Source organism: Lycium barbarum, chromosome 6, assembly GCF_019175385.1.
Source record: "Lycium barbarum isolate Lr01 chromosome 6, ASM1917538v2, whole genome shotgun sequence".
In the NCBI taxonomy this organism is placed as follows: domain Eukaryota; kingdom Viridiplantae; phylum Streptophyta; class Magnoliopsida; order Solanales; family Solanaceae; genus Lycium; species Lycium barbarum.
Genome location: NC_083342.1, coordinates 13,858,895 through 13,872,958, shown reverse-complemented (window position 1 = coordinate 13,872,958; position 14,064 = coordinate 13,858,895).

Sequence of the window (14,064 nt, the reverse complement as noted above, 5' to 3'; positions counted from 1 at the left end):
AAAACAAAAATAGTTATCTAAAATTGATTGATTATCTTTTGCAAGTCAGTAGGTATAGAATTTTATATTGAAAGAAAAAAATAATTCAAATTGTTTGGACGTCTAAACATTTCATCATAAAAACTATCATGAAGTTAGAAAATTTACGGCGAGGGCTTGATTTTCTTTTGTGATCAACTTAAATTTATACATAAATATTAACTAAATATTCTTAAAATTGACAGATATTCTTATAATTTAATTTTGTTTAGAAACAATTTTAAACTCTTTTATATTTGTAAATGACAATAGATAAATATAGGCTTAATACATAAGCCCCTTCAAATTGTCAGGATATTCCATTTAGACAGTCAAACTAAATCATGTTTCAATTAAACACCTCAACTCCTAAAAAAGTTTTCCAATTAAACACTTTCGATTCCAATAACAACATACCAAATGTAATCCCACAAGTAGAGTCTGGAGAGGGTAGAGTGTACGCAGACCTTACCCCGTTGTTTCCTGGTAGACCCTCGGATCAAAGAAAAGCAAATCAAAGCAGTGCGGAAAAAGAAATAACAGAAGTAAAAGGCCATGGAAAAAAACTATATAAAGCATGACAAAAAATCTGAAAAAGGAACAATAACATAACTACCAAATCATAGAAACAACATATAGTAACAGAAATCAATGAATAAGAAACTGCAAGAGTAATACTTCTAGTTCCAATTGGAAAAAAAAATGAAAAAGAAAAAACAAATTGCGTGTTGTTTCATTCGTCTATTAGGTAGTTACGTTAACTCTAATGTTAAATTATCTTACTCATAACATGTTTTCCATGTGGGGAAAAAGAGAAAAATATATAATTCCAAAAGAAAATCATTTTTAAAGAAATATTAAGTAGATATAATCTTATACTATAATAAGATTTTTGTACCTCATAAAATAAATGCATTATTTATAAATAACCGCCTAATATTTTTTGCGATAATAGAGGTTGACCGGAAATAACGTGCAAAACACGTTTATAGAGACTAGTATTATAAAATGTGTGTGTGTGTGTGTGTGAGTGTGATTAAAATTGAATAAATTGGAACAAACTTCCATATTCAATTTTAACCTTATTTTTCTTAAAAAATATTGCGAGAGAAAGCTTCGACGAAGGGCAAATGCGTCATTTTATTATTTTATCTCTGGATTGTTATCTAACACATAGAGTCTGCTATAAAAATAATACCGTAGTTGAGATATAAATAATCTCTGGATTGTAACTTCCAAAATAAAAAATTGTAATCCTACGTTTAAAATGTTTATCTTACTTTCTTTTTTAGTATGTTAAAAAAAAAAATGTTTCTTTCCCTTTGTGGCAACTTCTTTTCCATATGACATGTTTAAGACCACAAGATTAAAGGACATTTTGACACATTCTACACATCTTTAATTTAAAAACACAAGATTCAAAAGTCTTCTTTACTTTCTTAAATTTCGTGTAAAGTCAAAACCAAACAGACATTTTAAAACAGAGGGAGTGTCAAATAATGTCATAAAATAATCTCACAATTTATATCGGGATTATAATCCCTCATCGTAGCCGCTTCAACTTCTATTTCTTTCACATAGTATTATGACTGGTTGCGTCCTTGTTTATACCTGGCAAACGAAATACCCATACAATGGTAGGGACAATATTAGCTGGAGAAGACAGTGTAGGGCCTTAAGGGCATGTGGTGATTAGATAAGTCATGTTTCAATGTTGGCACAAAGAATGAATGAATTTATCTTTCTTTGAAGTTTTTCTTTGTTTCTAGTATTTGTTAGGTTTTTGAGTTGTCAATTTACACTTCCATAGTCCACGAAATGTCCAAATCCCATCTAAGATATTGTATGCAGAAAACTAATTAAGGACAAAAGAAGACATTTCCATAAGTAGATAGGATCAATTTGTCTAAATTCAACTCTCTTGTCGTGCCATAAAATTTGAAATAGTGTAAGTTCAGGGTTTGAGCGTCACAATTAATTTAACTTTAAAAGGTAAGTCTCATTACCTTATTGTGAAGTACCGACTATTTTTACAATTTTTTTAAGTCTTCTGTGTACATTCATACGATGAAATTTTATGCAAATTAAAGATTGAATTTGAAGTCTTAAGTTGGTAAAATTAATTTATGCGAGCACAATTTTCAAAACGTATAAAAAAAGGGAGACTGTTGGATGTCAAGTGTAGGAAACAACTCATTTACGCCCTAATACGCGATCTGAAGTTTGGTCAAGTGTAGAAAACAACTCAGTTTTTCGCTCCAATACGCGACCACCACACGGTTTATAATTTGACCAAGTGCGGAAAACAACCCAGTTTCGCTCTAGTACACGACCGTCACACACAAAGGCGGATCCAAAATTTAAACTCTATGAGTTCATTCTTAAGATTCTTAGTATTGAGCCTATTATATTTTAAAGTTATGAATTCATATAGGCAAAAGTCATAGATAGCCCCCTAAACTTTGCCACATTTTCCTCTGAGGTACCTAAACTGAGGGTTGTACCTATTGGATACCTAAACCAGTCCGAATTTGTACCACATAAATACTTTTTGCTGATGTGGCAAAAAAAAGTGAAATGCACTCTCCTTGGGCGCGTGAAGTACTCTTCAATACTAATTTTTTTTTTGGTTGAAAGCTTACCTCTTTTAAAATATGACCTAAATTAAAAAAAAAAAAAAAAAAAAACTGGAGAGCCCAGCCCGTCAGTCACCTCCCCTCACCCCTCTTCGTCTTCTCCACCACTGCTTCTCTTCTTTAATTTTTTTTTGTTCTTTTGTTTTTTGTTTCTTTTGATTCTTTCTATAAAAATAATTTGTGAATTAGATGTTTCTTTTGATCACCATTTTCTTTATTTTTTCTAAATCTGAAAAGCACCATCACCATCACCATCTTGTTCACCGGAAAAAATGGAGACTCACCACTGTTAGCACTCTTTTTTTTATGAAGTGTGCATTCTCACCTTTCATTGATTAACTTATATTTAGCAAGAATTTTAAAAATTGAAGGACCATAATTTTAGTAGTGGTCTAGCGGTGGCCGTCGCCGGATTCGACGGTGAAGAAGTAAAAAGGGATCTTAAGGAGAGGGGACAGAAAGGGATAAGAAAGGAGGGGTGGGTCTTGGAAAGGCATTTGTGGACCTAAATGAAGGAAGAAAAGGGGAATAATTGTTGGTGGGGTGGGGGGACGGCGGTTGGGCATGGTGGTGCGGCGGCCAGTGGTGGGGGAGCACCGGCCGGAGATGAAAATAAAGGGGGGGGGGGGGGGGGGGGGGAGCGAAGGAGATGAAAATGGGGGGTGGGGTGTTGTATAATTTATTTTTTAATTATTATGATGGACCCTGCCGCCACGTGTCATTTTTCATTTGACAAAGTTGTCACGTCATGGAGAGTGTAATACACTCTCATAATTTTGCTGATTATTGTGAAAAAGGTACCCAGTGGGATTGAATTCGGACTGGTTTAGGTACCCAATAGATACAATCCTCGGTTTAGGTACCCCAGAGGAAAATATGGCAACGTTTAGGGGGCTATCTATGACTTTTTCCATTCATATATAATGATACGATTCCTAAATGGGAAACTCTAAGAATCAAACACAAGGTAATTGCGGAAATTAAAATAGAAAGAAATTGGGGATGAGAAGAGAAGGATAGAAGCAAGACACAATTAGTAGTCCATTTATGAGCAAACTTGGCAAGAATACCAAACCCTTTCAATCTAACCCAACTAAAGGCACCTATAGTACTTTTTGAAATCAAATAAGAGCAATTCAAATGAAATCCACAAGTGAATAGCTCTAAATGAAATCAAGGACAAGGTTCATTCAACAACCATGAAATCACACTCTACAAGCTAAGTCTAAGAAACTAGGGCTAGTAAGCCAAACCAACTATGATATTCAATATCAATCTCAATTCATCCAAATCTCTCTCTAAAGACTAAGTGGCACTATATATGTGTTTGGTATTATTACAACTTAGACCCAAAAGTGATCTTTGCAAATATAGCCTCAATTGAAGACCTCTCCCGTCGTGACCTCTTTTACGGACAGTAAACATTTATACGGTCTGTACTTCGCGTCCTCAATCTGTAACAGAAGCTGAAATTTCCACAACTAGTTTACGGTCACATTTACAAGCCGTCAATAGTTTTACGGGCTGTATAATGAACCGTACACTTAAACAAAATCTGCCAAACGGGCCAGCTGATTTACGATCACAATGACGGGCCGTCGATTGTTTTACGGTCCGTCAAATGGGTTTGACGGGCCGTACTTCGTCTTCACTGCTCTCTTTGTCTTCAACTTTACTCCAAGCAATCATCCACACATTGTAGACCTTTGTAAGTTTTTCTTCAAGGGACTCCAAGGTCTCCTTATGCATGAATATCGCTTGCAAGGCTTGGAGTTCCTTGGCTTGACTTCGAGTGAACGGCCTTGATGCGCCCTTTGATATCATATCATATACTATTTATTACAATTTTAATATATATTTTTTTTATTAATGAGATTATGCTCCGCGTTGGAAGTTAGGGGTTTAATGAGCACCTGCGTAGTGTGCTAGATACGCCTCTGGGCACACAATCACATATAGGTATAAATTTTGGATTTCGAAAATGACTTTTAATTGAGGATTTTGAGCATTGGGTCTTCTCCCACAAAGCAAATGCGACGTTGGGAAAACTCCCACACTCAAAGTTAAGTACTTTATGGATGGATAAGTACATAAATTGTCAACATTCAATCATGCTCCTAACATCAAATTACTTAGCATATCCCTAAATTTCAAGAAACGTCTTCAAGAACTTAAGTGGGGAAAACTTAGTATTTTGTTAGAACTTTGCTAAAGGTAATTTTGCTACTCCATATCAAAGTTGATGATTGACTCATTCCGTACTAGAAATAATCGCAGGAAGTTCTTTGATAAAGTCCTACGAATATGCAAAAATGTTATTTATGAATGGAGACTAGACACAATTGCTTTAGCAGGGAATGAAATCGTAACTATATATTCATTTGAAAAGAAAATAATCATCTACATGAAGTACTATTTGTCTACTTCTTGCATTAGTCACGTCTAATTTGCATTCTTATTTAACTCGTTCGATGTGAAGACCTTCCACACCCGTATAAAGCATCTCCTCTCATGATTCATGCAATTTATTAATAAACTTTTTCATTTTATTTATTTATTAATTATTAATTTTTGGTCTATCGTTGAGTAAAATCAACGTTAGCGTTAAAGTTAGAATCTTTTAATCATGTTACGATTATAGAATACAAGAATTGATGGAGTTTGATGGTGGAACTAACTATAAGTCCTAAATGGCTAAATAACACTTTGATGGAGGAATTAAGTTGAAAGGATAGTTTGGGTTAACTTTTTTAACCACTTAAATTGTGGATTACGAAGAGTTGACTACGCGATGTTGGGAGAAGACTTGGACAGTTGTTTTGATGTAAGTTGATTGTTTTTATCTAAGTCAAGAGCTAGATTGGGATGCGCAAATTAAGGGTTCAGTAAAATACTAAAGTATACAATTCAAGCTCGTATGTTTGAATGTTCAAGTGGGCATATAAATTTTTGTTGTTAAACTGTTAGCTTTACACGTCAGAATTCATTACATATAAGAGAACTCAGTTATGTGCATATGTTTATCAATCACTCAGATCAAGGATAGAAAATGACTAACTTCTATGATGTGTTGTAATTACTTATTTATGTGCAATTGTTTGGTATTGCTCAGACTTGTAGCTTGGATTCAGATTAATGTGATCATATTCAGAAATAGAGAAGTAGCCAACCTTCCCGAGTATGAGAGTCACAGTGGCCAGAGATAGCTACCCATTCTTACATATGCTAGTTGTTAGAGGTGGGATATAGGCCGACCCCGTGCGTGTTTCCAGATCCTCACGTACGCAGGCCACTATGTGTAAATCTTTTTCAAAAAAATTATTTTCTTAAAATAACTCAGTTTAGTTCCAGTTTTAGCTGTTGATTTCAGACTAGTTTTCAAATTCAGTTTCAACTTATAGATTTGCAGTATTTTATTGTGTGAATTGCTTGTTTTACTTCTCGCATTTTAGTTGTCAATTTCAAACTCAATTTTCAAATTCAGTTACATTTTTAGTTGTTGATTTCCAATTATTTTATCTCCCAATTTATTAAAAAAAAAAACCGTAAAATTGGGAGATAAACAAAAACTTAGAAATATAACTACATGATAAGAGGACATCTACGAGTGAGGAAGTACCAAGTAGGATTGTTTAAAAATTTGATAAAAACCACATTAAATTTCTACTGAGTTGTTTGAAATTTTACAACAACAACATACCTAGTGAGTCCCACAATGTGGGGTCTGGGGAGGGTAGATTGTATGCAGACCTTACCCCTACCTTAGGTAGGGAGGCTGTTTCCGGAAGACCCTCGACTCAAGAAAAAGCATAGGAAAGGTTAGAGATGGGTAAACAATTCAAAGCAATTATGAAAATGAAACAACGAAAGTGAATAATCCATGATAAACCATTCTGTGCAAACAGATACTCGCACAGATCAAGGGGCAAAAAACTAAAGATCAATGCAACTACTCGCAAGAAAGGATAAACGCGACTACTTACTAGCCTTCTACCCTAATCTGAGTCCTCCATACCCTCCTATCTAAGGTTATGTCCTCGGTAAGCTGAAGATGCGTCATGTCCTGTCTAATCACCTTTCCCCAATACTTCTTCGGCCTACCTCTACCTCTTCTGAAACCGTCCATAGCCAGCCTCTCGCGCCTCCGCACGGGGGCATTTGTGTCTCTCCGCATCACATGCCCAAACCATCTCAACCTCGCTTCCTGCATCTTGTCCTCCACCGAGGCTACTCCTACCTTATCTCGAATAACTTCATTCGTAATCCTATCACTCCTAGTGTTCCCACACATCCATCACAGTATTCTCATTTCCGTCACTTTCATCTTCTGCACGTGAGACTTCTTGACAAGCCAACACTCCGCCCCATATAACATAGTCAGCCTAACCACCACTTTGTAGAACTTACTTTTGAGTTTTGGTGGAACCTTCTTGTCGCACAACACTTAGGAGGCAAGCCTCCATTTCATCCACCTTGCACCAATAAGGTGTGTGATGTCATCATCAATCTCCCCATTTCCTGGTATAATAGACCCAAGATACTTGAAACTATCTATCTTCTGTATGACCTGGGTGCCAAGCTTCACTTCCATATCAGCCTCATGCACTATATCGCTGAACTTGCACTCCAAGTACTCTGTCTTGGTCCTACTCAACTTGAACCCTTTAGACTCTAGAGTTTGTCTCCAAACCTCCAGCTTAGCATTAACTCCGCTGCGAGTCTCGTCAATCAGGACTATGTCATCCGCGAGTAACATACACCATGGGACCTCACCTTAAATTTTCCGCGCCAATCCATCCATCACCAAGGAAAATAAAAATGGCCTAAAAGCTGATCTCTGGTGCAACCCCATCATAACTGGGAAGTGCTCCGAGTCTCCTCCCATAGTCCTTACCCTGGTCCTGGCCCCATCATACATGTCCTTGATCGCGCTACTGTACGCCACAGGTACACCTTTAGCCTTCAAGCATCTCCATAGAACCTCTCTCGGCACTTTGTTGTATGCCTTTTCTAGGTCGATGAACACCATGTGCAAGTCCCTCTTCCTCTCCCTATACTGCTCCACCAGTCTCCGTACAAGACGAATAGCTTTTGTGGTAGAGCGCCCCGGCATGAATCTGAACTGGTTCTCTGAAATGGACACGTTTCTCCGCACCCTCACCATACTTTCCTAAGCCGTCTTAAAGATGACATTAAATAACCAAGTCAACCACTCCAGACCTGCCCTGCCTGCAGTCTTCCAAAATTCCCCAGGAATCTCGTCGGGCCCGGTCGCTCTCCCCCTACTCATTCTAGGAACAACACCTTTAACTTCCTCAAACTTTATGCTCCTACAATATCCAAAATCCCGACACCTTTTGGAGTACTCCAAATCTCCCAACGCAATGTCTCTGTCCCCTTCGTCATTCAAGAGTTTGTGGAAGTATCCTTGCCATCTCTGTCTAATAAGAGCGTCCTCTACCAGTACCCTGCCATCCTCGTCCTTGATGCACTTCACCTGATCCAAATCACGCGCCCTCATCTCCCTCGCCTTGGCTAGTCGGCACAACTTCTTATCCCCACCTTTGTCCTCTAGTTCTGCATACAGGCGTTCAAAAACTGCTATTTTTGCCGTTGTAACCGATAAATTTGCCTCCTTCCTCACCATCTTATGCAATTCCCTATTCGTCCGCTTCTCCTCATCATCCTTGTTGTCTACTAACTTCGCATACGCTACCTTCTTTGCTTCTACCTTTTCTTGAACTTCTTCATTCCACCACCAGTCCCCTTAGTGCCAGCAACGACTACCCTTCGAGACCCCCAGCACCTCTCTAGCTGCGTCCCTAATGAAACTGGCTGTCCTATCCCACATGACGGTCGCCTCCCCACTACTCTCCCAAGCTCTCATAGCCCTCAACTTCTCCCCCATCTCCAGGGCACCCGTCATGGTCAAACTCCCCAATTTGATCCTAGGCTTGTCATCCACGACCTTCTTTCTCTTCCTCATCTTGATCTCCAAGTCCATCACCATGAGCTTATGCTGGGTCGTTAGGCTCGCACTCGGAATCACCTTGCAGTCTTTACAGAGACCTTTATCACCCTTCCTAAGGAGTAAAAAGTTTATTTGCGTCTTAGCCACCGAACTATGAAAGGTTACCTCCTTCTTCGGGAAACGCGAATTGGCTACCACCAGCCCAAAGGCTTTTGCGAAATCCAACAGTGCAACTCCTCCTCCGTTCCTGTCCCCGAAACCACAACTTCCATGCACATCATCATATCCCCCTGAAATTGATCCGATGTGTCCATTGAAATCTCTTCATATGAATAGCTTCTCAGTGGGCGGTATACCTCCCACCATCTCATCCAAATCCTCCCAAAAACGTCTTTTCTCCTCCTCTCCCAAGCCCACTTGAGGCGCGTAAGCATTAATAATGTGCAAAATAAACCCTCCAACGACCAGCTTAATCATCATCATCCTATCATTAAACCTCTTAACCCCTACCACGTGGTCTCTTAAATCATTATCTACTAAAATACCTACCCTATTCCTATCCCTCGACCTACCTGAGAACCATTGCTTGTACTCGTCCACATCTTTAGCCCTGGATCCTACCCATTTAGTCTCCTGGATACAAGCTATAATATTCCTCCTCTTCTTAAGAATCTTAACTAGTTCAATGGACTTCCCCGATAAAGTCTCAATATTCCAAGACCCTATTCGCAGACTAGAAACTCCCTTAACCCACCTAACCCCTCCAACCCTCACCCCGGTCAGAGAACATGACCCTAGTCTACCATCGTCTACCAAAGACAGTAAAGCAAATATAACCTACTCAAATAGGCAAGAATCAATACTAAAACACAATTTAGCAATAATCTAGATGAAAGTCTAAATACTACGACAAGAACAATATAAGTAATGCAAAAATGTAAATTAGCTACAAGGATAAAAACAGAGAATTAAGAGATGCAATCGGATGTAAAACTAAAGGTCTGAAAATGAAGCAAGCATGTAAAAGCAATTACGAACTACAACAAATAAAAATAAAGGCAAGAATCTCAAATGAAAAGCAAGCCAGCAACTTCTACAGTGTAAATAAAGTAAATCAAGCAATAGAGACAATCAACAACTTGTTGTAAAACAAAACAACCTACTGGCAATATTAAGTCTAAGAATTGATAGATAGTACCAAATTATAAAATAGTAAAGATGGAAAGATAGAACCTCTGGTAGTTCACCTGATCAGTGGGCTCACTGGAAAAGCTGATCGGAGACTGCCGTACTCTTCGCCGACGCTACTGTTCACAGACACTAGCGCGCACACACACCCACGCAGAGAGAGAGAGAGAGAGAGAGAGAGAGAGAGAGAGAGAGAGAGAAAGCGCAAGCGAGAGAGAGCTAAAGAAAGAAGGGGAGCAGCGGTGGAGTGTTCTCCGGCGCCGGACGTCAGACTCCCACCAGAAAAGGAGGTACAAGATAGAGAAGGATAGAAGAGGAGGGAGAGAGAGAAAGTGTGGAGGGAAGAGGATAAGGGTGTGGGGGAAGAGAGGAGTGGGATCCCTTACCTGTGCTCTACCTTGCCACCGGAATGGCGGTCGGAGAACAAGCTTCGCAGTGGTTGTGTAAAGTTACCGTTAGAAGAGAGAGAGAGAGAGAGAGAGAGAGAGAGAGAGAGAGAGGATCTTTAAAAAAAGCGGTTTCGAGTTGTTTGAAATTTTAAATATCGAAAAAATTTAACCCCCCCCCCCCCCCCCCCCTCTAACTTTAGTATCAGAGCAAGAAGATTTTGGACCATAAGAACTATATTTTTTATCAGAAGACCTTTCACTGCTAGACAACGAAGATCATCAACCACTATTAGACAAATTTCTATGAGACAACACAGTTTTAGTAAACATATAAGTTTTCATTATCGTATGATACACCTTACCCGACAAAAACTAGGAAAAACAAGAAAACTACTAAATGCAAAGACTTTATACAATATAGGACAGTTCTCAAGTACGGCACAATTATATAGACATTATAGAGAAGATCAATTGTCAGATATAGGAACTAAAGTTACCACTATAAATTTAATAAACCCAGAGGTTGTAAGACAAATAAAAAATACTGGAAGAAGTTTAATGCATATGGGATTAATAGTAATAGGATTAAAAGGATTAACTAGAAAGAATCTCGGAACTAAAGTCCTAATAGTAATCTATTATGATATATGATCAGACATGAAAAAGTCAATAATAGGAATAATAGAGGTAGATATGACAAATAATGGAGGGATTTTTTTATATTAGCCCAGACTTTATAATGAATTTGGCAGAATTTGAAAAACATATTAAAATAGGAATAGAGACCAAAGGATACGAAGAAATGTGTAATGGTAATAATTTATTAATGTGTGTAGGATTTCTTGGAAAAATGACTAATAATAGTAACACAAAATTTAAAATTGAAGTAGAAGATGTAGTAGAAGTAATGGGAAAGAGAGGAATAAAACTAATAAAACCCATAAAAATAAATCCTGAAGAATATGCAGGGTTAGAATGGAATTTAGTAGATTTTAATAGAAAAAAGATTCTACAGCCAGAATCTCACCTAATATATACTAATTCTAGGGGAGAGACATCTATACAATTTACTAATTATAATTACACACCACATAGAGACATAGAAGAAGAAAGTACTTTAGATGAAAATGAAACTACTGAGTCAAATTTAATGAATATAGAACTAATACAAGAAGATTTTGAAGTAGATATTGCTATAGAAAAAGCAAAAGAATTCCATAAAGAAGATAAAAATAAAACTTTTAAATGTAAAGGATGTAAGCTAGAACATCTGACACTAGAAAAAGCTATAAGCCATTTTAAAATATGTGAATTTAGAACTGATAATTGGGGATATAGAGTAGAAAATATGTCTCAAAAGAAATCAGACAAATTTGATAAAATATTAGAAGATATACAAGACAGTGATGAAGAAATAGAGTTAGACTTAATAATTAGTCAAAAAGAATTAATGGAATCTAGTGCGTCTAGTTCTAGTCCATTTCAAAGAACAACTGTTGGAGAACAATACACAGTAGACACGAGTACAGGAAATGTACCTAGGTGAAGAGTTTTTAGAACAGCAAGAGAACCCATAGACAATGTAAAACCATCAGGAAAAAGAGTGCCTATAGAGGAACCTATTATTCTTCAAGAAGGAGGGAATAAGGGTAAAATATTGAACATAGCGGCTCATGATCCACATAGATGGAATTCAGTAATAGACATTTGGAGAGGAATAGTAGTAGCAGACTACATAAAAACTTATAACGACACAGATCCAGAAACAATGTATACATATCTAGAGACATTTTTAGGAGAATCAACAAAGGCTTTATGGGAAGCATACAAATTCCAATGGAATTTCAACACTTAGTATCCATGGGAGCAAACTTATATAAATTTACTAACAAAATACATACTTTAATTACAGGAGTGGACCCAAATAGTGGACAACTAGTATTACAAAGAAATGCAGTAATAAAATTATAACAATTAAGTATAAGTAGTTGGTTTCGTATTAAAATAATTTTGAATGATTATTTTTATTATTGTACTATTAGCGGAAATGCTTTTGACCAAGAGTTAGGCAAAAAATTATTTAATAAATTACCAGGAGCCTTTGAAAGAGAAATAGAAGACAGATGGAATAAGAGAGATGGAGTAGTACAAAACCCTAATCTGAAATGGTCAATAGGACATAGAATACAACATATAATGGATATATTATAAGAAAAATGTACACATATACAAATACAAAAATAATTAAAACAAAATGAAATGAGTTTTTGTAAAAGTGTGGTCTACACTACTCAGAGTTATGATAAAGACAATTATAAAAAGAAAAAGCATAGAAAGTATAGAACTCAATATAATAGAAATTATCCTCAATATAATAAAAAGAAATATTATCTTAGAAAATTAGCAGCCAGAAAACCTTATTTAGACAGAAATAGACATGTAAGAAAATATAGAACTGAAAGGAATTATAAAAATAGACTGGAATGTTTTACTTGTGGAAGTGTAGAACACTTAGCAAATACATGTCGAAAAAGAATAAATAATAAGACAAGAAATTCACAGCTGATTGAAGATTTTCAAGAAACTTTAATAAATGTAGATGAATACATGTCAGACATGGAAAATATATATTCCATAGTAAGTGCAGATACTGAGGAAAAAATCAAAACAGATTCATCAGACTCAGAAGCAGAAGAATTAATTAATGAAATAGGATTAGAAAAATTAGATTTAGAATCAATCCAAGTAGATAATCTAGCAAATATATCTGAAGACTGTAATCATGAGTTCGAAAGAAATAAATGATTAGATAGTAATGCATGTTTCTTTTGTAAATGATACCCTAGTAGAGATAAACGAGCTAAATGTAAAAATTGTTATATAGAAGGATGTATAATGTGTATAGAAATTTTTTTTGAAACAAAAATAAATAAAGAAGAAAAGCATAAGAAAATAGAAGACTCTACTATTAACCTAAGAATGATAGCATTAGAGACAAGAATAAATGAATTAGAAACTAGATTATATAAAGGGAAAATACATAACCCCCCCCCCCCCCCCAACGTATAGCCAGATTAATTATGACGCACCCAACCTTTGCGGGCGACCTATTACCCCCCAGTCTTAATTTTTCAGTATTTAGGTACCATTTTCGACTGACGTGGCAAAAAAATTATGGCGAGTGAAAGCAGTAAAAATATTTTTTATATTTTAATAAAATTTAATTTTTAAAAATTTATTTATATTTTATCGTATTACCCACTCCCACCCTCCCTTTCTTCCACATTTCAATTGTTAAATGCAATTTATTTTTCTCTTTCTTCTTCTTTCTCCTCAACCACCGCCGCCGCCGCCGCCGCCGCCACAGCAGCAGCAGCAACAGCAGCAATACCGCAGCAACACCGCAGCAGCAGTAGCAACAGCACCAATATGAAAATGGGTCTGACCCATTAAAACATAATGCCATTTCGGTGGAGGAGATATTTTGGTGTTTGATTTGCCTTCAAATGAATGTGTGTGTTAATGGAGGAAGAAAATGGGTTGAATGTGTGTGTGTTAATGGAGGAAGAAAATAGGTTTTAATGGAGGAAGAAAATGGGTTGAATGTTTCTTGAAAATAAGCACTTTATGATTGATGATTAAATTGAATGTGTGTATTAATGGAGGAAGAAAATTGGTTGAATGTGTGTGTGTTAATGGAGGAAGAAAATGGGTTGAAGAAAATGGGTTGAATGTGTGTTGTTAATGGAGGAAGAAAATGGGTTGAATGTGTGTGTATTAATGGAGGAAGAAAATGGGTTGAATGTGTGTGTGCTAATGGAGGAAGAAAATGGGTTGATGGATTTCTTGAAATGAAGAAGAA